Source organism: Phacochoerus africanus, chromosome 1 (genome assembly GCF_016906955.1).
Source record: "Phacochoerus africanus isolate WHEZ1 chromosome 1, ROS_Pafr_v1, whole genome shotgun sequence".
Lineage (NCBI taxonomy): Eukaryota > Metazoa > Chordata > Mammalia > Artiodactyla > Suidae > Phacochoerus > Phacochoerus africanus.
Window position 1 is genome coordinate 225,823,567 of NC_062544.1, and position 25,229 is coordinate 225,848,795.

General features: G+C 36.0%; 1 protein-coding gene across 8 annotated transcripts in view; it reads left to right on the forward strand.

Moving 5' to 3' along the window:
- ZBTB20 (zinc finger and BTB domain containing 20) overlaps positions 1-25,229 on the forward strand; it is a 799,736-nt gene that overhangs the window by 386,140 nt on the left and 388,367 nt on the right. The window contains exon 4 of one of the 8 annotated variants that reach the window (XM_047791849.1): positions 10,791-10,913. The exons of 6 other annotated variants lie outside the window; for them this stretch is intronic. The gene's annotated coding sequence lies outside the window, so the exon portion shown is untranslated. Of the gene's footprint in view, positions 1-4,808; positions 5,960-10,790; positions 10,914-25,229 lie in introns of those variants that run through there. One more of the 8 variants, XM_047791824.1, reaches the window with a different exon arrangement.

A 25,229-nucleotide genomic window follows, 5' to 3' on the forward strand; every position in this document is an offset into this window, starting at 1 on the left:
CGCCTTGATATTTTAAAATCAATTCCTCTAATATATTTGAAAATCAGCTTTGGTGGCTTGATTATATTGGTCATATTTTTTAAGCATACGAATTTTTTATTTTGCTTTTTAGGGCCAAACCCTCAATGAATGGAAGTTCCCAGGGTAGGGGTCGATTCAGAGCTGTAGCTGCCAGCGTACACCACAGCCACAACTTGGGATCCAAGCCATGTCTGTGACCTACACCACAGCTCACGGCGGCAACGCCAGATCCTTAACCCACTGAGTGAGGCCAGGGATCAAACCTGCATCCTCATGGATACTAGTTGGGCTCATTACCACTGAGCCACAAGGGGAACTTCCAGGAGTGTATGAAATTTTTGTTGAAAAGTTAATAGCTTATGCAATAGTCTCTCTATTCTAATATATACTTTTAATCAAAAATTTAAACATGTCTATACCCATTTTATAGCTGAAAAAGTGAAAAGCTGTGGTGCTAAATGTGTTATTTAAGATTATATAGGATGTTGATGCCATTCTACCCATTTGATACAGGTAGTATCATTTGGATACTTTGAGATTTAGGACTTTAGCATATGCCCTATGAGAAGATGAAAATACAGTCTCCACGTTATCTTGATAATATTATTTAGGTATCATAGATAGGGAGACAAAACTGAGACATATAGAGATTTTAAATGACTTGTAGCAAATCAGATAGCACGGTCACAGGAAAATTAATAAGATCTTGGACTCCTTCACTCCGTGAACTAGCCATGACTAGTTTTCTGACAAGAAGTATTTTTCTCCTTCAGAGAATCCAAATTTCCACATTTATGAAGTTGGAGACTTTCACTGAGAAAGCAATGCCTCAAGGGACAAGGATATTTTGAGAAATTTAAGATTTTTAATCTCAACCTAGTAATGCCAAATATATTGACTACCACTTAAATTATGAACATTTCAAAAATTCGTATTTAGACAGCATTCTGCATCTGAAACTGGAATTAAATCACCTTTCCCCATCTTCATATCTAATTATGACTTAGTAAAGCATGTAGATACTAAGTATTCATATATTTAGGTAAAAATGTATGTTTGGAAGCTGTAAAGTATACGGAATTTTATTTGAGAAAATGTTATAAAAATAGCATCAACTTTGAAATGTTTCTGTAATAATATCTTCTTGTCATCATTTTTAACCAGAAGATTAAACTTCCCTATGTAAGGCTAGAGAATCATGTAGTCAATAAAGAAGGAGGGTCCCAACCTGGCCAAAATTTTACTAAGTTATTGTTACCAATCTAGGTATCCCAGGGAAAGAGTATATGAAATAGTCTTCCATACTTTTACTTTTTACCTATTAGGATTTACTACTGAGAAATAAGCGGATCCTAGAAAACTCTGGCTGCCCAGAAGATCCCACTCAGAGTAGTATGTGTCAGTATGGGTCAGACAGTCCCTATGCCCATCAGTTGATCTCCTGATTTCTGCATCTGTTGATCACAGCCAGAGGCCATAGAATAAGAACCAGTAATGCTGGAGTTCCCATCGTGGCACAGTGGTTAACGAATCCGACAAGTAACCATGAGGTTGCAGGTTCAATCCCTGGCCTTGCTACGTGAGCTGTGGCGTAGGCTGCAGATGCGGCTGGAATCTCGAGTTGCTGTGGCTCTGCTGTAGGCCAGCGGCAACAGCCCTGCTTAGACCCCTAGCCTGGGAACCTCCACATGCCGCGGGTGCGGCCCTAGAAAAGGCAAAAAGACAAGAAAAATTAAAAAAAAAAAAAAAAAAGAACCAGTAATGGAGTGACCAGGCAGTCCCAATCCCAAAGGAATCATCAAAGAAGAATGACATACACATTCAGGTAAATGAGAAGAGCCTTTGAGAATCACCTCCAGTGACCCTTCCATGAAAAAATACCCCATTTCACCTACAACCAGCTTTATCACCATCCGTAAACGTGTGTTCCACTAATATTTGCTCTGTACTTTAGGTCAAGAACTGGAGATGGTTGGACTAAATCAAGGTCAAGTGAGAAGAAAGTATGTGGAGAGGGCCTGGAGTTGGAGAATGCTGGTAGCTGGTGGTAGTAAAGTTAGCAGGATTGGGTTATTTGAGGAGAACCTATGACTGTACTGAATGCTGGCTTCACCAGTGAGTCCCAAATAAGCTTTTCTATCTCCACTAAATAAAATGTAATGTAGGAATCACTTAGAAAATTAAGATTTTTTTTCTATTGTTAACTAGTAAATTCTTGTGTAATCTCTCTCTATTTTGTGGGTCAGCTCTGTTTTCTTAAACGCAACTATTTCGGCTATATTATTAACATTCTCAAAGGAAATTCTACCAGACTACCAAGTCCAATTTGCTCTAGCTGGGACTTATTTACACTTGTCGTCTAAGGCAGATTCAGATAATATATGTCTTTTGGTTCAGAAACAGTAAATTTTAGTTGTAAGTGATAAGCTTTAACTCTGGAAGTTTCAAATGCCATTCTGTGCTAATTTCTATGCTATGTACATTATCTCCTTTAATTTTCACACACACACAAAACTGTTGTGAAAGATAACAGAATTGAGCCTCAAAGAATCTAATTAATTTGATGGAGGGCATACACCTGATAGGTGGCCAAGCTAATATTCAAACCTCAGCCTTCAGCCATTCTGACTCAAAGTCTTCCTCTCTTTTTTTTTTTTTTTTTTTTTTTTTTGGGCTTGACCTGCAGCCTTCGGAAGTTCCCTGGTAAGGGACTGAACCCTCACCACACCAGTGACCCAAGTCACTGCAGTGATAATGCCACATCCTTAGCCTGCTATGCCACCAGAGAACTCCTCTCAATTTTTAAATCACTATCTCATTCTGCTTCTAAAGGTGTAGAAGATTCTGAATTACCTTCTAAGAGTTTATGCAGTTTTAATAAGGGAGAAGGAGGCTGCCATAACATATGGTTCAGTGGTGCTAGTTTTTATCATCTAAAACATGCCCAACTCAAGCTAGTTGCCTCTTTGCCTCCCAGTACAGCTTATTAGCCTGCTGACACTATAAATGCTATTTTCCAGTGTTATTTTGTGAGATATGCCTCTCATTAGATATAGGAGTTAGCCTAATTCTCAACCTCAAAGTTACCTTAATTTTGCTAGATTAAAAGTAACATAGAGGAGTTCCTGTCATGGCTCAGCAGAAAGAAATCTGACTAGTATCCATGAGGAGGCAGGTTCAATTCTTGTCCTCACTCAGTAGATTAAGGATCTGGTGTTGCTGTCAGCTGTGGTGTAGGCCAGTAGCTATAGCTCTGATATGACCCCTAGCCTGGGAACTTCCATATGCCCTGGATGCGGCCTTAAAAATAAATAAATAAACAATAACATAAACATTATGTGTGACTAGGGAACTATAAAGTAACAGAAGTGATTTTCTATGGGTGCTAATGGCACTGGTCTCATTATTTAGAATGAATCCATATGGCGGATATCTAGATTCACCACTCATGAGTTTCATAATCTATTAAATGGAGATGTTAATAGTAGCTACTTCATAATATTGTGGGGATTAAATGAGATAATATATGTAATGTTCTCAGATCAGTTACTAGCATATAGTAAGCACTCAATAAATGGTAAACTTACTAAATATAAACATTACAAAAATAAAAAATCAAACAGTACCTGGGAAGCACTTGGTACATATCAGGACCTCAATGTATATGTGTTGAATAAATTAATAATTGTATCAGTTCTGGCTAGTTGTTAATGATTTATGGTAAATGTAGTAGTCTGGTGACTGCCTCATTATTGAGTTTAACGTAAAAAACATTTAATGTCATTAAGAACTCTATGCAATTTTTAGGAACATTTACTCACTCTGAAAAAGACTTTTTTTTTTGGAATTGAGGTATTATTTCTTTTCCTCAACATTTTCACCCTTAGTAATGAAAAGCCTGTACTCTGGCTAGAATAATACATGTAACCACTAAGTTGATATAGATTTTCCACTTCCTTTAATGGTCATGCAGATATGATTTATCTTATGGTTCAATGAAAATAGAAGCTATACAAGTATGTACATAGTGAAAGAAGATAAATGGGCTGGTAAAAAAAAGTCTGTGTGTGTGTCATGCTTCCTATTTGCCCAAGACAACTGAAACATACTGAAAGTAAGAATAACATATATTGTCACTGTTGTACCACTTCTGGAGATACTGCTTACTTTTCTGATAATGTCAAGATATTGTAGTTTAGGATCCTTTTTTCTTAAGAAATTCCCTTTAAAATCCTGAAATGTTTATCATTATGTATCTGAATTATCCTGCTTTGAATACCATAGTTTGTAACTAGCAATCTAATTCTAATAAAAACTTTAGAAAGTTCGCAAAGGTTTTTCTCTCTCTAGAATTTTCTCCTACTGGTGATATTCCCACTTTACCTTTAGAAACAGTCCATACATAACTTCTAGAAGCCCTGCCTCATACTTTTATGAGTATTTATGACATTGCTCTCACTGTATTGTATTATAGTTTTCTGCTTGGATTTTTCTTTTTTCGAGGCTGGTGGCTAAATTGTGCGCTTCTTAAAGACAAGGACTGTGCTTTATTTATCTCTTGATACCCAGTATTATTCAGTTAGGATGGAATAGGTGCTCAATAAATATATATCCAATAAATTAATGAACTTGCAGTCACACACACACACACACACACACACACACACGCACGCACATCAGGGCATGAATAAAATATCCCATATCTTTGCATGTCCCTCAAAGAACAGATTGCTATGTTTCTGAGTGTTCTAGTCACTTTGAGGGAAGTTTTCTAATCTTTGAAATAAAACATCTTTTTTACTTGTTCTTATTCTTTGCTTTTACTTGCAGCATCGCTTTGGCACATGGACTCAAGTACTGATTACTTGACTGAACCATACAGACAGTGTTATGAATCCTTAGTTTTATTCACATGCTGCCTGTTTGGTGGGTTTGTTCAAGCACATTATCTGTTTGTTATATAATAAATAACATGGATTCTGTCAGTTATCTGGAAAAGTCTTACTTTAAAAAAAATGTTCTCAGCATTTAATACAGTGCTTGGCGTATAGTTGGGATTTAATAAATGTTTGTGGAATGCATGAACCAATCAGCCGTTATTGTTAACTGTTTTGAGGATGAGGTATGAGATTTTTAAGAAAAGATTAAGTGAAATGCCCAGTATCAGACAGCAGGTTAAGAGTAAATCTGATACTCACAATTCTTACCTTTGTGTTTCTGGACTGCTGCACAGGCTCACTGAGAAGTGCCGTACATGTCTGATTTCTCAACTTCACCCTGCAGTAAACTTTTGCAATCTGGAGGCTAGAGACCTCTTTTGTAAATGTTGTCTGCCCAATGACTGTGTTGGCACCAAGGAGGCCTTAGCAGATAAAGTGGAGGAACATATGGCTCCCATCTGAATACAAATTGGTGGACATAACGTGGTAATTCCGCTGAGATGTCCTCTATATTGTAAACTGAAAGAGTATGATTAGAGGTGTTTATAAACGGCGTCTGAATTTCCCCCACACCCCTCCCCACCTCTTTTCCACTGTAGTTTTATCGGCCTGAATCATAGCCATCTAGAGTCCCAGTCTCACTGTGTTATTTGTTAAAATGGCCAGCGTGAGGAATTATTAATTAAAGCTAACAAATCACCCTGACGAGCTGTGCCCTGGCATGGCTGAAGGTTGATTGGCGAAAGTGTTCTCCTTTGGAGAAAAGACTTTTTGTGCTCGTGACGCAGTCAGGGACGGATTATTGAATATGCAAGTTAGAAGAAAAATCACAGGACAAGCAAATTGAGTATTTACTGGCAAATAATTGCTCTCTTAAGCTGTGGCTCTCTTCCTAAATTCTTAACATTCCCGAGGGTTAGAAAGAAACACAGAAAAATGCATCGGTACAGAGTACATTTCAAAAAAATTACATAGACTGATGTTTCAGACTTGTGCAGGTAAGTGTGATTGTGTGTGCATGGAAAGTGAAAGAACAAGGGGAAGCAAGGGAAAGATGGGGGAAATTTTTAATCTGGTGGGGTCTTTTTTTTTTTTTAATCAATTTGTTGTTTATTGGAATACTGCTCGGCGCATTTCTGCGTTGACTGAGAATTTGGTTTCAGAGCTGCATTTATTGTGAAAGTTAGAGAAATGAGGAGGAGGGAGGTTTTCACAGAGTTACTTTGTATCTTTATCAGCAAAAGAGCATGTTAATGTTTTGCCCCAATAATACTTATAAACTTTACTCAGATATTTGTGGCTATTTGTATAAGACTATCACTTGATTTAAAGCTCTTTAGTTATGCTCAGTATTGTTAATTTTGACCTGTCTTAACAGTGTCCCAAACACATTTGGGTACAACTCTTGCATTTATTTTTTAAAGTAAACTCTGTTTTACATTAGCGTCGAGCTAGTTCTTGTTCAGAATTTCTAAAGGGGCGTTATGGTTCTGGAATAGTTACTTAAACTTTGGGCTTCTGTAATAAGCAAAATGTCCTTATTGTCAATTGTGCGGTCTTTTTATCTGAAGTGTTGATCAGACTACTGAGTTTTGTGGACATTGTAAGATAAGTGAGACTAGGTTAGAGACTTTTTTCAAAACTGAATTTAAATACATAAAAATATGTGTGGAAATGAAGGCTCATTCTATATACAAAATGTTGACATTAAGAAACAGAGGTAGTCTCCTAAGTACAGCTAGGTTATGTGAAGAACATTATCAAATCACATATATTCACTGAGGATGAATTTCATATTCTGTGAAAACCTGGAAAATGTGCTTTCATCGACAACAAACTGTTTTTAAAATGCGAGTAATTGGCTGGTGAAATAGTATTTTAGGATTGTAATAACTAGGAATAACATGGATTTAAAACAAAGGCACAGACATAATTTAAACTAAATTAACTAATTAATAATTGCAAAGTGCTCTAACAATAAAACATCTACATGATAGTAATAATAATAGGAATAATAATAAAAATGGAAAGTCTGGCAATCACTGAAAAATTAAATCAGATGACTCTCATAGGTTTTAGGTAATCAGAATTTCAAGATATAAATATATAAAACATATTTTCCCTCCTAATCTTTTCCTTGAACCATGTAATATTATGCTGGTTACAATTTTTCCTTACTATATCCTATTTTATTAAAAAATGGTTTCTCTTAATATGTAGAAGAGAGTTCAGAAAGTTTAGAAAATGTATTTTTAAAGGTTTAATTCCCACTGGATAACATTCTGTCCTCAAATTTCAAGAGGCAGCCTCCTTAAAGTTTCTTGTGACCATTTGAGGGCACAATTTGATCCATTATTTTCAAATAGCAAAGAGGGCATTTAAAGCATATGTTCAGAGCCTAAACCATCTGCCTGCTTTATTATATACCACAGAATTATGAGGACTTGGAAAGGCTCAAAAATTGAGCCAGAGTTCTATGCAAGATTAAAAAAATACAGCACTTTTATTTCTAATAGTGTTTTGGAAGCTTTTGTTTTGCTAAGTATTTCATTAGTCTTCTGTAGGAGAATTGTTTTCAGTGTACCCTTTCGATGTATGGGGAGTAAATGGCAAAATGTAGTTAAGTAACAAGAAGCTATGGCAAGTTAATGGTAATATTTTCTCTCTGATTTAACTCACTGCATTTAAATGCTTTTTGGAGTTTTGGATTGACTTGTCAATAGAAACTCACAATGAATTGGAGAAACATTGTAAAATGGTGACTGCTGAAACAAAAATGAAATCCAGCTGCTAGCTTCTGGACTATCTACAAATGAGTTGCAACAGACATGTGGAGGTCAGAGTAAAGAGCACTTCTATAATCCAGCTGTGATGTAATGGAAGTATGAATCAGCTATTGGTTGCCCATGATGCAGGGGGGCGGTACAAAAACAAAAAAAACAAAAAACAAGCATAACTAGGCGTTATTCCAGCATGGTACTATATTTCTTTGGTATCTGAAAAGATATGAGATCCAGAAATTAATACAAGAACAAAAATCGTATTTGGGTCCCAAACATAATAATAGTTCAGCTCAAAGTGGTTACATCAGGACAAATTAAGATGAGTATCATTGTTAAGATGTCTAGTGCCCAATTAGAGTCCTTCTAACTTACCTGAGTTATTGCTAGAGTCAGTCTGAGACTAGCTGCATCATTATCGGAGGAAATGCAGAAAATAGACCAAATCCAGCTTGAATATAAGTTTTCAGTGTTGAGATGACTTATCACTCTTTGTTGCTTAATGAAAATTATTTGATTAATGGAAAATAATAATGGAGACAAAGAACTGAAGTGTTTGGTTGAAGATTCTAAGATTTGCATTTATATGTATGTAAAATACATATAAGTAAATAATATATCTACATATGTATTATTACGTGTAAACATAATTTTTGAAAGAAAAATGTCTTTAGAATTAAACACTTTGTTAAGCTGATTAAGCCTAAGAGTTTGGTTGTTTTTTGTTTTTTGTCTTTTTAACACAGTCAGTCTAAAGATTGAAAACACAGATTTTAACACTGCTATAGTTGGCTTTCAGAACTGAAGGATGTCAGAATTAATGATCTGGTGCCAAAAATACCTATGTTCAATTTCATATGGATATTCTCATAGTGGTATTTTAATTTTATGCCTCTTTTAATTGCATTTCTGCAAATAATCATAGGAATCTTTTTTTTTCTCAAAGACTACAGAATATTTCCATTATTTCAGGAGGTTAACTTTTATTTTATATTTTAGGTGAGTTTGATATATATATAATACACACACACACTTTTTGTTTTGTTTTCATTTATTTCTGCCACCTAGTTCTGAAAAAATTAAAATGGCTGACAGAGAAAAAGAAACAAATAACACAGTGAAATACATGAATAAAAGTAGATAAGAAAGGTAAACAAAAAACAAAATAAACAAGGGCAAGTATATAAAATGGAGTCAAGAGTGAAGTTGGTACACAAACTACATTTTGTGAAGTGCTATATATATATGCCTTTAAACTTTCATGCAGCCAAGCCAAAGAGCAAACTACGACAAGTTATACAATTTACAACATTCATAAGAATAATAAAAAATCTCCATCATTCACTGCTAAAGTTGTTAAAGAATGACAGACTCTGAATTTTTAGAGAACTTAGTGCTGCGACAACTCTCCCTGAAAATATTTACAGGCTGCAGAGACCTAGAGGTCAGGGCAGAATCAGCAGCTCTCCTTCTGTAGGATGTGTGTGGAGGAATAGACTATAGTAATCTCCTTTCAATCCCAGGGGAGAAGTTTCTTGAGGGAAGATGGGGGAAGCTACCTTTAGTGCAATTATGTTGGTGAGACCAAGATCTTATGGAAAATAAGGACTTGAGGGAATTTTGAAAACTATTTCATATAAATATACATCTATAGTTTAACAGTAAATCAAAGATTTAGAAGGCATCCATTTTTCTAACAGCCATTAAAACACATTTTATCAAATAAACCTCTTGAATCAACATCGCTTCCCTAAATTGTAAATGAAACACTGCTGCTCTGCTGCCATTCTTCTCCTTTTATTTTAAGCACACTATCAATCTTTGCGAAGTTTTAAAAAGAACGTCTCTGGCTTGAATTTAGTGTTTCTTGCCCTTGCGTCCTCCTTGGTTCATTTTCAGATGTCTTAGCAAACTGCCAGGTATTTTCACAGGTAATTTTAACGGTTAAGTCACATTGAATAAGCCAGTCTTCTCCATATTGAAAAGGTGAAGCATAAAGATTTCTTTTCACATTACCTTTGTAGCCCAATCCATAGTAAGTAGTCCAAGGACCATCTGTATCAGAATTTCTCTGGGTGCTCATCAAAATGAAGATGCCTGGATTCCATTCCAGAATTTCCATGAGAAGCTCTGAGGATAGATTCTGGGGATCTGCAATTTAGGAAGCTACCCAGATTAGTTATGCACGCTGAAGTTTGAAAACCACTCTTTTAAGCTCACGTCTTTAAAATCTCTAGAATATGGAGTTCCCATCATGTCTCAGCAGTTAGCGAACCCTGCTAGCATCCATGAAGATGCAGGTTTGATCCCTGTCCTCACTCAGTGGGTTAAGGATCCAGTGCTGCCATGAGCTGTGGTGTAGGTTGCAAATGCAGCTTGGAACCCACATTGCTGTGGCCTGGCATAGGCCAGCAGCTGCAGCTCCAATTGGACCCCTAGCCTGGGAACCTCCATATGCCACAGGTACAGCCCTAAAAAGACAGAAAGACCAAAAAATAAAAAATAAAATAATATCTCTAGAATATGAACATAAAATGGTAGGATTTCCACACCACAGTTGGTGAAAGTGAAGGCTTATTATATTAACAGTGACCCAAACACTAATTGATGTTCAATAATCGTGATGATTGCCTGCTCACAAAACTAGAAAGATCAAGCTTAGAAAAACATCCTGCATTTGTTTGAACCCATTGCAGGAAAAAGCTCTTAATCTTTTTAGCTATCATTTAGTGAAAACTACTACATGCTAAGTCATATACTGGGTCTGGGTACCAGAGATACAGAGATGAAAAAGAACAAGTCTCTCCACTGTCTGAAAAAAACTCATATTATAGGATAATTTATTATTACTAGGCTATTGTCTTCTCTGTACTAGAATAGGTATGGATTGCTACATAGTCTTCTTTTGAATGAAACTGAAGATTTCCACTGTATTATATCAGTATGCCTATATTCTTGTTGATAGAAATTCCATATAATAGGACTCTGCTACAGTTGGAAAGCTGGAAAATGTAAGAAACCATTGCCAATTTCTCTTTCTTCCCCTCAGCAGGCGAATGTATCCCCCAATATTGGAATAGGACGTATCACAGGGGAACTTCTAATTCCATTGCTCTCATCATCAATCAGTGATTTGTTACCAGTATTCTTTTCGAGAAGAGGAGAGGAATGTGTAAGTGAATGCACCTGACATTATCAAGACTTGCATGTCCTTTTCCACTGCCCCTCTGGAACCCCAGCTGATCTATAGGAAATGCTGGAGCCTGTGGCAGTGGCCTCCCTAATTGGAGGCAAAATATGGAGGGACTCGAGCTGCATGCTGCCGAGTACCCTGCTCCCAGGTTTCAACAGTGCCAGAAATTGGGTCTTAACAGACTAGAAAAGACATTTTGTACATAAAGGAATTTGGTAGCTGGTCTGAGGAACAGGATGAGAGCTTACAATTTCATTGATGATTCATGTTTTCCTGGAAAAGTACTGGAGACACCCGCCCCCTTTATTATTTCCAGAACAATATGAGAAGTATTGTGAGAACTTCTATATCTTTTTTCCTTTCCTTCCTTTCTCTTCAACATACATTTACTATGTCTTTAATGCTGTGCTTCTGGAAACTGGGGAATAGAGTGATGGGTGAAGTTTCACTTTCATGAAATTTATATTAGTGTATATAACAAGGCATTGGGGAAGAAAGGGAATAAAATTACTAAATACAAAACATAAAGTAATATAAATATAAAAATAATTTACTTCATTTATGAGGCATTGACCACTGCATTCTCCATGACTTCAGAATATATTCATGTTATTTCATAATGTGTATGAAACTGTGTGTTCATGTGTGTGTGTATAAATATATATACATTTCTTATATGTTTCTTGATGCATTTATCAGTTTCTTTGGGGTATAGACCAGTCAATTGAGGACTCTCCTTATTGTGGGAAGCCCTTTTTCATGGGGACCTGCAAATATAACATAAGGGGAAACCAAACCATCTGCAAGGACCAAACCATGCAAAGCAGATCAATACAAGATTCTCCTTTTTCATCGGGTGAGTGTGTGAGTATGTTTGTGTGTTCTGCGTTTTGTTTTTTGATTTTTATTGAACTGGATTCTAGATACTCAGGATACCCAGGTGGTCATATTTTAACTGAGACTAACAAACTAGGAGTAGCAAAGAGCAAAAAGAATTTTTTTTTAAGAAAAGTTCTCATTTTTTACCTGATCACCTAAGTAACGTGTGCCCATGGTGAAAATATTTTAGACAATGGGACAATCTATTTTTTAAGCCAAAAGGAAGGGGTGGAAGTCACCAGTTAACTTAGCACTTGAGAAACCATTGTTAACATTCATAATATACTTTTTCGAAGCATGTATTATGTTTTAGGGTTATGCCCGTAAGCCACTGCCTTCTCGGAAAGGAACATTTTAATTAGCAGGCAATATGAATAGAAGCAACTCAAACCTTAACTTCTGTCAGCAGTCCTCAGATTTGGACTTCCAGGACCAGCTGGGCCCCAATTGTAGCTGATGTAGATAGAAAGCACATATGAGTGTTCTCCTGAACAAACATCACAGCACCTGCTATCACCTAGTGTAGGCATGAAAGTCAGATTCATTCGTTCTGCTTCTTCTCTATCTGTGTGATCTTGGGAAAATTATTGGCCTTTCTGTGTCTCAGTGTCCTTTGTTAAATTGGATTGTGAACAGTATATACCTCATGAAGTATTTTGAGAAATGAATAAGACAATGTATGTAAGCTGCTAATCACAATTCTTGGCACTTAGTAAAGTAGTCTGTAAGTGCTATCATTATTTCGATGTTGATTACTATTGTTATTATTACTATTACAGTTATTTTCATTACCAAGGAAACTTGTCAAAAACAAATTTTGTCCAGTGCGACTCCACTGTCACTACTGACAAAACAACTCAAAACATACTTCCTACCGTGGGTGGGTCAGAGATATCATCTTTGTGACACACATTAAGAATCTAAGTTTATAGCTGAAAATTATAATATAATTTAGCTTGGAAGATAAATGACATTATGCAAACTAATATTCTGTTTCTAGGTAGGAATTATGTTTAAATCTGCCTTAAATGGCCTTCATGTTACAAATTTTGTTTCACAATCTGTGGCTAACTAGGTTTGTCTTATTAAGAGGAACTTTTAAATCCAAATCCCTAATATTTTTCACATAGTGCTACATTTTTTTATACCATCAGTGACTAAAAAAGATTAGAATTTTACCTAAAGAGGCATCTTCACGAAGGAGAAGCTTCTACATTGTCAAGATCTGTATTTTAAGATGATAGTGAACAAAAATATCTAGCTTAGTTGTGCCACATACTAGGTGCTTAGGTAAATTTTTGAATCGATTTACATTTTATAAGAAAATGTAAAATCTTGGAGTTCCCGTCGTGGCGCAGTGGTTAACGAATCCGACTAGGAACCATGAGGTGCGGGTTCAATCCCTGGCCTTGCTCAGTGGGTTAAGGATCTGTCGTTGCCGTGAGCTGTGGTGTGGGTCGCAGACACGGCTTGGATCCCGCGTTGCTGTGGCTCTGGTGTAGGCTGGTTGCTACAGCTCCAATTGGACCCCTAGCCTGGGAATCTCCATATGCCAAGGGATCGGCTCAAGAAAAAGACAAAAAAGAAAAAACATCTGAACACCCATATAAATGTTTTGTAGAAATATAAATGATTTTAAGAGAATGATGACACAGTGGAATAACAACATATTAGAAAGACTGAATTGTGTGGAATCTTAGCAACACATTATGTTAACTTTTTAAAATAGTAGGATTGCCTCAGTGTGAGAGGCAGAAGTATATAGTGAGAGGAATGTAGACTTTATAGTTGCACAGTCATATATTTGATTATTGCCTCTACCGTTTTTAAATTATATGATCATATGGATGCATTGTTTCTTGTGTCTTAAGTCCTGAAATGGAAAATGGAGCAATAATGGCCTCGTGATATGGTATATAGGTATAGTGCCCAGAAGAGTTCTTGGACCATAACAGATACTCAATAAATGATATCCATTAAGAATGGCAATAACAAGACAGAGAAGCCCTGGGTACAGTGAATATAAAGCCCATTATATATAGCATATGTAAAAATATATACATGATTCATGTAAATTAATATATGCATTCCAGCATAATATATACTAATAACTGAAATTGTCTTGCTTAATGTTTGACACACCACCGGAGTTCTACATGTAAATTTTACTTACTTTAATGTCATTATGAAAATATTTGCTTTAGTTTAGTTAAATTAAAATAGAATGCAAAAATCTAAAAGTAACTTTATCTTTTGAAAAATGGCAGTAAAAGCAAAAGCCACCAAAGGATCTGTTACTAACATAGTCAAATAATTTGGATAAAATGTAAAGAAAGAGCAGGAATAACACCCCACTTCAAATGATAGAAAAAGTGAATTAACTTGAGAAACTTAAGTGACCCCCAATTCGAATAGCATTAATTGAAGTATTTTAAAGGTCAAAGGGCCATTATTGCTAGTTTCAGTGGCAGCTACATATGGAAAATGGCTGCAGAGATTTGGGCAATACAAAAATAATTCATTGTTAAATTCAAAATTCTGTTAATGTCACAAACAGTGGGATGTGAAACACAAATGAATTGTGATGACAGTTGAGTCCTAAACTGCTTATTTTTTTCCCTCAGAGCTGCCCATATTTGGCTTTATATTTTTCCCAGTGCTGATTTAACCCATCAGTATTTGTATTTTCTAAAGCTAATACCACCTTGGAGCATTCAACTTTTAAGGATTTTATTCCTAAATGCTTCTTGGTTCCTAGTAATTTTGCTCTCACTCCTTTTCTTCCCACAGATATTTATTCTTGAATCTTTCTTTACCTCTCACCTTAGAGTCAGAGTTTTAATCACTTTTTAACTTACAGGTTTCTGGGGCTTGGTTTTACTCTTTACTCCTCCATTTCTCTCAAGTGCTTAAACTGTCATCTATTCTTCTTCATCAGCAGGACATATTTCTCCTTCAAGTTACTTTAACTTGGGGCACTTCCTGTCATCCTGATAATCCACATTCATTTCCTACTATAGTTTTTGAAAACTTGGTTTTATAAATGCCACTCTTATCCTCTTTGGTGGACAGTCTTTATGATCCTAGATTTGGGGAGCAAGACTAGATACACTATTTTATGAACTGAATAAAGCTCCTTTTTAAATACAGCAATTCCATGTAACCATAAGCTAGCTTGACTTTTGGTAAATGTCATTTTAAAATATCTCGAAAATGCATTGCTAAAATGACCAAATTATTTTGACTTAATGGATTTTGTAGCTTGGATACCAGACCCACCTCGCAGAGCAACAGTCCTGGCAAAATATGTTTTATCTGAATTTTACTGCAGGCAGCGATTTGGCTGCAATTTATTGAGTGACCTCTTTGCACAAATAATTTTACATTTAATTCTTAAAACAATCCTGTGAGATAGGTACCATTATCTTCACTTAATAGATGAGAGAACTTTGACCTGGAGAGGTTAAATGACTTGTTAATGTGTGGAAATAGGATATAAACCCAAGGTTCTAAAATGCTAAAATTCATCCTTTTTCCTTTACCACATTCTTGTGCTGGTTATATATTTACATTATTGGTAGTGGGAAAGAAGTTTGTAGTATAACTTAATTGGGGGCATAGCCAATTTCATCAAAGCAAACAAAGTGATGATGAGATTTTACTGTGTTATAAGTTTTATAGAAATATGAGGCCCAGACTACGGATTCACTAGATCTCCAAAAGGCTGAAGCATATGAGTATAGCTAGCTTTCTTTACTGCTCCCTTTGGTTTCAAGAGACAGGGTATTACTAGTTCTGAAGAAACTGGAACTTAAAATGGATAGTTCATAGACCAGGGGTTACAGACTTCCCATCAAATCCTCCTGTGACTTATTCTAGTCTTTTTCTCCAAAATTAAAATCTGATAATTTTTCTTAGTAATTGTTTTCTGTAAATCTTTTTTCCCAGCAAATTTCTGAGGAATTGTTATTAGTAGTATTAGTAGTATTTAGTACTTTTATAAAGCAAACACTTAATCCATTTTTAATCCATTCATCATTAATCTATATGTTTCTCTTATGAGGCATTAATTAATACTTAACTTTTGTATGTCACTTTATGGTTTACTGTTTAAAATATATATACCCCAAAAATAGTACATTGTCTTTGGTTGACTTTCTTTCCAGTATCACCAAAACTGGAGATACATAATTTAGCTACAGTTTGCACAAAGTGGTAGGTCTACCCTCCTACTGAGACTGAGAATCTTTATTTTCCAGGGTAGTACTCAGGCATGGTTTTCCTGTTTGCCCTTGTGTAGTCCAACCATTGAGTTTGCCAGTTTGCAATCCAAATCCCAACACCTTGTTCTGAGCAAGGACTTGGGGGTTAGTGCGGATTGGCTTAATTTATCATTTTGCTGCAACTGTTTACTTCATTTGGGTCAAAACCTCCAAGAGGAACTCCTGAAATTTCTCTAGAATTTAGAGTGAAATTTTAGCTAAGAAAAAGAAAAACTATAACGAGAACCCTGGAACCATCTTTTTTCAATATTCCCTGAAAAGATAAATATAGAAACCTTATTGTATGATGCTGGGTTTTGGATTACACATCATGAGTGCTTTCCTTGGGCTGCATCTCTCATGTTCACCCGTCCTTCAGTCACAATGAATGTTCAATTTCCTTTTCTCAAATTCTGGCTGCTGTCAATTTTGATATATGTCTGCACCATTATTTATTACTCTAAAGTAGGGTAGATATTTCACTCTTTAACCTTTTGAAGATTCACAAGGTTTTATTGTATATTTACAAAAACTCACTGTAAAACCAGCCCCAAATCCTGCTTTTTAAACAAATAAATATTGCTTTCTTTTTTTTTTCAAATCTGAATACCATTGGCTTTTTTCATCTTTTTCTTTATCCTAAAGTTCTTCAACTTTTATTATTCTCTGTGAAGCATAGGGTCCTGGAAATGTAAGTGAAAATGTTCCAGAATATTAGCATAGGAAATTTTCCTATTCTTAGTTATATTCAAAACTAACTTCCTATCATGCTTTTTCTAACCTATCATGTATTATTTTCACAAATGTACTGTTACATAGATATTAAGACACATTCCTAGACACTTGTTATCAAAAATCCAGAGGAAAATGCCACATGTAAATGTCCCAACTTCTTGCCCTACCAAAATGAATTTTGGCCATAAGAAAATGTTGCTGAAGTCCAGCCTCTGTCTACCAATGCCAAATAGAGATGTGGAGACAGAGTTTGGGGTAAAGGAGAAAAAAAATAGCTTTTATTGCTTTCCTAGGCAAAGGAGGCCACAGCAGGCTAATGCCTTAAAGACTGTGCCCTCCATTGGGAAGAATTGCAGGGAGTTTTTTAGTAAAAAGGAGAAAAACAGGTTTTCATATAAGAATCAGGATTGGGGCAGACATGCATTCTTCTTTATTGGAGGAATCTTAGACATCAAAGCTGACGCCAGGAGATCTCAGCATGATCATGATGGTGGTCTTCTGGGTTATTCCCGATAAAAACAGTGCTTGTCAAAAAGGGCATATTGATCAGAGATTAGAAAAAACTAGGAAAGTTCCTGAAAAACGTCATGTGCTAATAATCTTTAATCCACAAGCAACTGTGTTCAGGGTGATTTAGCTTATGGGTGATTGTGTTTAGGGTGCAATTAAGTCAGGAAAAAGGACAAGAAAGGACTCTATGCTGTTCAGTTTTAAAGTATTCATTTCTAAAAGAAGAATAAGGAATATAACTTTTCTCTTAGGTGTATAATATACCTATATTATTACGTGTATCACTTGAGAAGGAACCAGGATCCTACCCCAAGGCTGTACTTTCTGTTTCTTGACTGTTCTTCCCTTTTTCCCCTGATCAGCAACTGTTTCACCCTGTCCCTTGAAACTCAAGGAAGGCCATGGAGGCCAAATGAGGCCCATTTCCTAAAAACAAGAAATGAGGACACAGAAAGGCTTTTGTGCCCAGGATCCCCACAGGGCCCTGCTGGGTTACAAAAATACTTTTCCAACAGAGGGATATCACGTACTTGGTGAATTTTAACATTTGCATCCCTTGGCATTCGTATGTGTGAAAAATATTGAAGACTTACAACCTTTTTTTTCTTTAGGCTGTACTATAGGACTCAATCTAATAAATTTTGAATATAACTTCAATATGGTTATAATCCCAATCATACCACATTTAAAAGCAATGTTCTAGACTGTTTCTCTGCCAGCATGACTCCACAAAGAAAACAAAACCAAACAAAACTTTCCTTAAACAGAAAGCAAAATGAGGTTTGCAAAAAGTTTTAAAAAGTGGTTTGAACAACCAGTTTTTCAAACACTGTTGTATCCATTCAAGCTGTAGAGTAGACAGTACACAGGAAAAAATCAATAAAGAAAATTTTTTTTGTCACATGTGAAACTTAAAAATACTGTTAAAACCAATTCCCTCTCTTATGCAACTGTATTGCATTCAACTAAAAGGTGTTGATAAAAATCAGCCAAATTCTACTAGAATGAAATGTCCAGACAAGCAAGTCTGTAAATAATTAAAAGAATAAACGAAAGTAGAAAAAAGGGAAGGGTTTGGGAGGGGTAGGGGCGAGGAGGAGATTAAACACTTAAAATGTTGAGTGTGCCCAAACCAGAAAACTCAGAGAGAGAAAGAACTTGTTCTTCAAAAGAAGATACTTTCCATCCTTCAGCAGCAACACAGAATTGATAGTCTGATAATAGAGGACCTTTTGGTGGGAAGAACACTGTCTTCACAAAGCCTTCACGAGGTGTTCAGTTGCCCAGGGCAATCTGATCTGTGTGTCCTTGTTTCTAGTATTGAGCAAACCAAATCAGGATGAACAACATATGGTTTAATAATTAACTTTTAGGACAGGGACAGGGAGATGCTTTTATGCCACAGTCCCAGCATTCGTTCATTACTGAAGTCTGTTCTGAGAGCATTTACAGTTTTCCAGAGACTCTGCCTTTGGTTTAATGACTTCCTTGTCCAGGAGTCTCCCTTAATACAGTGAATCTTTGTGGTAAAATATGCTCTAGAATCCAAAGTATTGATATTAATATCATTATTACTAATATTAATATTATTTCTTTATGTTGGTAATTAGCTCTCCATTTTCTTATTCCAAAAATAAGTGCAAGTTTTGTGAATACACCAAGTTAGTTTCTCTGATAAAGTTTGTCTTTTCTTCCAAGTTGGAATTCTGAGATATTTGAAATATAGCTGGATGTGCTTTTCAAATGACCAGAGACAGAAAAGATCCTAGCAACACAAGTATCCACAAAGAAAGAGGACAAAGGAAGGGAGAGAATTGTGTGTTTTGGCTGATTCTGTCTTCAGGGCTCTATTGTTTGGCTAGTGGGCTTTTTATTAAGGTCTCTGCTTTCTCAGAATTCTAATCAGTCTCTTCCCCTGAACTAAGAGAATCTCCAACTCATAGTATCTTCTCTATATTTTCAAAAGTAGAGTAACTGTGGACTAGAATTTGATATACTTTAATGATTGGGCTTTGGGTTATGAACAAGTACTAAGAAAATAACAAGAAAATTGAAGGCAGATTATGATAAGCACTGAGGTCATGGAACTGTTGGAAGAACCTAGTATGGAAATTCTGTTAGTGATATAGCTAAACTAAACAGCAACAATAACAACAATCAGGAAACCATGCTTCTCACTTCCCTATCCCTGTTTTCATTTAAAAACAACCACCACCATAAAAATAGCCCAGCAAAGAAAAAGAGCTCATGTCTGTATTTTTGGTGTGTGACCATATATCTTCATTGCAGTTCCTCTGCCGCACATAAGCAGAGTTATTCGTCCCTGATGTTTTTCAAAGATCCTCTTTGTCCCTAGCTGTTGTAACAGTGTTACTATTTTCTCTTTTTCTTTCTCTCCTTTTATTTGGACTCTTTTTTTTCAGGTGAAAGGGGCTCTTTCTCTAGTCTCTTTATACACATTCACTATTTCACTAGGAGAGATGGATGCTTCTATAGGATGCCTTTTAAAGTGATAAGGAAGTAAAGAATAGATTTTGAACAATATTTTACCCACATTATTGAAAAATTAGCAACTGTATATTGTCTATACACACACAGAAGCTGCATAAAATGCAAATGCTATTCATGTCTGATCTCTTCTGCATTTATATGGTGACTATTGCTGTAGCATCTAGGCACTTTATGTTATTTCCTCTTATTATTATTTACCACCTGATCATTCCAAAGTGCTTTTTTACAATCAGAGAATTTCATTAGCAACCCATTCCCTCACTCTTTGTTTTTCTGCACCCTTGCATGTAAAAGTATCAAGCATCTTAGTAGCTATATCAGATAAATTACAGTAAAAAGATAGTGCTGCTGACAGGAGGGTGGGGGAAACACATCCCAAAGCATCTCCTGAAATCCAGTTTATGCTTTATAGTATCCAATAATAATGTTATATACTATATACAATGTTATATATATATATATATATACACACACACACTATATATATACATACACACACATATATATATATATATATATATATATATATATATATACACACACACACACACATTAGGGTGAAAACTCAACCGCTAGATCCACACTTTAATTTCTCATGGTTTCCAGCACTGCAATCATCAGAAGTGTGATGGGAACAAGAAGAGTACTGTCTGCACTTCACACATAGAGAGGTCTGGGCCGCTGCACCTTCTCACTGTACAAAGCTTGTGGTTTCTTATTGCTTCTTGAGCTGCCTTTAGCCCAGAATTATAGAAGTCAATCCATTTTAAAATCCAAAAAGCTACTGATATTTTTTTTAAGCTAAGAGATAGAGACTTGTTTATAAAAAGGCTCATTGTGATTATAGATGAAAGTGCGTGGTTGGTACCTTAACAGTTTGATTGAATTAAAATCAGGTTCATTCTGGGGTTTCCTTCTCAGCTCTACTCCTTGCTTTCTCTTTGACTCCAAGCTAATTGCATAACCTCTGGTTGACTTGTGCCTCGTCTACACATTCAAAGAGAAATTCAGAAATGAGGTTATTAATCAGCCTAATGTAGGCTATAACATTATTTCTCTAAATATTTCTGCTAGAGATTTTTAGATTTATGACTTGAGCAGATAGAAATAAAAACTAACAATTTTCTGCACAATCTCCTTTTTTCATTGGACAATAACCCCCATTAAGTAGATACATCGGAATTGTGGGAAATGATCAGAGTTAAGTGGAGGGCTTATTAAAAACACAGACTGCTGTGCCCAGCCCCAATTTCTGATTCTGAGTCCAGGGGAGATGTAGCTTAAGTACAGAAAAAGAAACTAAGGCTGAGAGTGGCCTCAAGTCATGGCAGTAAAGTGGCAGAGTAGAGACTTTAAAAACCTAGGGCTTCTGCCTTGAAATTTACTGTCTTCCTACTACACACACTTTTTTTTTTTTTTTTTTTTTTTTACTATCTACCACTTTTATATTTGGAATGACTTTTGGTTGCCTTGAGATCCTGAGGGAAATAGCATTGTAAAGCAGTGGTAATTGGATATTTTCCCCTTAGATTTAGTAACTACTCTTACTGAATTCGTGAAAGGGAAGGAGGAGAACCTTCCAAATTTTAGTAATTAGCTTTGGTACCAAGGACTTTTAAGCCAACCTTTATACTTCCCTTTTGGGGATGAGAATGATAAATGTATGTTTTCTTTGCATGCACTCACCATAGCCTGTAGATAGATATGAAGAGGCTTCTCTTAGGTTGGACTTGTCACCATATTCTTCTGTGTCAAGGCTTTGTAAAAATTTTCACATATATGTTACTTCTCCAGATAGTCATGATAAAGGAATGTAGCAAGGAGTACATTGTGGGGAAGGGGAAAAGCCACTGCAAAGATACTGAGGATGCTGAGGATGCTTGGTTTCTCATACTACTTCACCCTGGCATAGATCTACCACCCTTCACAGGAGGCAGAACAACATAGTGCAGTGGTTTGCAGTCTAGGCTGCATGTTATAATCACCCAAGAGAGTTGGAAACAAACACCCATGTCTTAGCCCCACATGTAAGAAATTCTGATTAAGTGTTCTGGGGGTAGGGTTTGAGCATCCGTAGGTTTTAAAAGCTTCCGAGGTGATTCTAATGTGCAGGAGGGGTTAAGAATGACTGGCCTTGTAGCTAAAAGCCTGGATTTTGAAATCAGACAGATCTTAGTTCATTTACTGGCTCTTCAACTTAAGTTACTGTGCAACTTCAACAAGTATTTAATCTGTCAGCTTTTGTTTTCTCATGGGCAAAATGCAAATAATAAAACTTGCCTATTGGATGTTTGTGAGAGTTAAATGAGATGATACATTTAAATATTTGATGTAATTCCTGGCTTGTGGTACAGATGTATTATGGGTTAGCTGCTGTTATTATTATATTGTACTTTGGTGTCCTTATTTGTAAAATGAAGGGTCCACTTTAATTTGTGAAGTGGAAGGCCAGTATCTTAGGATTCTCTGTAGAAACTTGTCTGTCACCTTATCCATGGTTTCCTGCTCAGTTACATCTTGGCCTTTCACTTCCTAAATCTATATATTTTGTTAGGTGTCATGTTTAACAGATTCAACCTTCCGTACTGTATTTTACCAACTATCACTACTCTGTTCTCCTTTTTCCCATCAAGATTGAAAACTTGTTATGTAGAACAAATCCAATGAAATTCCTATATTGGATAATGGAGGTATCATATAATGTTGACATATACATTTAAAAAACAAATGGCAAAAGTTTGTAAACATGTACAAAAACTAACATGGCCCTGCAGTTAATAGTTATTTTTCTGCCATCACCTACCTTTTGAGTTCAATCATTGGTAGCTTTCATTGCAGCTAATTTCATTCTTGGCAATTATGCCATCTTGTTATTCCCTTCATTTTTCTGGATTTCCTCCTGTAAGTCTAAAGGAAGCCTCAGTATACAGATGAGTAGTAACAATTTTTGAAGGCTGTCATCGTTTTCTAAGCCCATTTGCTCATCCCTACCTATGTTTACAAGGTTAAAATTTATACTATCAATTTTTTAAATTAGATATTTTTTGAAAAAAAATTCCCCTATATCTCCTTTAAAGTATACAAATTATGTTTTTGGACAGACAGAGAGGAATTATTTGACTGTCCAATAAAAGTACAGATGGTTCCATTTTCCTTGACTCATCCCATAGCACACATTAGTCAGGTCACATGCCTATTTGGGAATTTTTGTAGCACTAGGTCACTTGCAGAGCTTTGGGGCACATAAAAGACTATTTGCCTGGCTTTTAAGTTTGTGGATCTTACACTGTGCCTGGCATGGAGATAGGAAGGACATTTTTTTTCCATTAAGCTTTTTCACTGTGTTTTGAAAGGAAAAGTTGAAACAGAGTCCCTACTGAGATTTTAACATGTTCCATGGTGGTAACCATAGGAAATAGGGAAACAGAAAATTTTTGGACAGAAGGAAGCCAAGGAGTCCATCTCAGCCTGTCCTCACCTCTCAGATACCAGTTGGACTCTACAATATTATTTTTATCTAGGTGTATATCTATTGCTTTTTATTTCCTTAGCTTGCTATCTGGTAGAAGGGAAATACTGCTACCAATCATTATTTAAAAGATTGCTCTCTAAACTGTATTCAGACCCCTCATCTGGACAATCAGTGGAAACATTCATTTAGTTTTTAATAAAGCTAAATCATAGAAGTTTTTATTTGGAAAAATACATTAGATGTCTAAAGAGATTCTCAAAGGGTGTTATGACAGCCTATGTAAACTCTAGTTACAGAGAATAGTACTTGTTTCACACAAAGATACACAAACACAGAATAATGACATTTTCATTCATTAAATTCAGGGTACTTAAATTCACATAAGTGGGCACCTTCCCCACCTTTATCACCCCCCCCCCCCATACACACACACACCCTTTCTCTGCTCTCCTCTTCCTCTGGCTACCCCCTCAGCCCTAACCTCTGGGGATCAAAAATAATGAAATATAAATCAATTCTCATTTCTGAAAGATTCTAGAATGCCATTTAAGTAAAATGTTTAACAAACTGGTCTACTGGTATTTTCCTCTCAAAACTTAAATATGAAGATTTTGATATGTTCTTGGAGGGAGGCACATTTTCCAAATAAGCTGGTCTGATAGAGCTCTATTGAAAATTCACCAGTTTGTTAATGTTATAGTATGCTAGTAGCTTCTAGTCCTTTTCATTATATTGGCAGTTACTATGAATGAGATTCTAGAACACCACTTTCCATGGTTACATTCAAATAGTGAAATTCAGCTAACCAAGTAGTAGTCATGGCTATTAATAATTTTCTGATACACATTCAACATGACAGCAATTATATTTTCTTTCTCATATGCATGCCAGCACCAAACCTTAAAATAAATTATGGATAATCAAAGTGGTAAGTTTTTTAAAATGTAGCTATTACCAAGGCAGAAATAGTGCCTCACGAGACTGGTATTAGCATCATTATTACTGCCATCATAAAGTGGACCACCCCAGATTGCATAATCCTATATTAACACAGTACAATTAAGATTTTTCCATAGTCGCATTTTTGAAAGATAAATATCATGTACACATAAGCGTAGATGAAAATATCTCAAAGATACAGAACCCATAAAATGGGCATATTCCATAAGAGCAGGGGAAGGTTTGACCCCAAAGAAGGTTGAAAGGAGGTGGTATGATATTAGAATGCCTGTGCCCTAGTTCATACTTTGCCACTTAGTGAGTCAACCTTAGTTAAAGGATTTAACCACCATGTGCATCTGGCTCAAGGAAACCTACAACCTCCTCCATTTTAATAATGATCAATGCAGTTAAAGTCATAAGATTATTTTGAAGTGTTCAATGGTAATTAATATACAAATATAGTCTGTTAATCGTCATTTTAAATGGGAATTGGGACCAAATTTTTGGGAAAAATCCACTGCTCCAAATGTTGGAGACTAATTGAGTGATGCCAAAGCCTAAAACAATCTGCACAGGTTGACAACAAAGGTAGAGCCAGAGATGAGGGCCAGGCTTCAGTGGAGCAGTGACAGTACACTATAGTTTTTAAATTGCTGGGAGAAATGGGAGAGACCGGAATCTCTGAGGAAGCATATGGCTTGATCGAATGTGTTTTATCTCCTGAGGTCCTCTAATGTTGGTTACAAAGAAGTGATTGAAAGAGCATGTCTGACAGTGGGGAGCTCTGGTGAGATACAGAGATTTGCCATAAGACTGTTCTCAAACTTAATTCTACCGCGGAGCTTGTTTCAAGTGCAGATCCAAGAGTGCCAGATCCCTAACAATTCTGATCCCACTGTAACTCTTGGATGGGCCTGTGATTCTTCCTTCTAACCAGCTGCCCTGGTGATTGGGCTGCTGATATCCTTGAGACCACACTCTGAA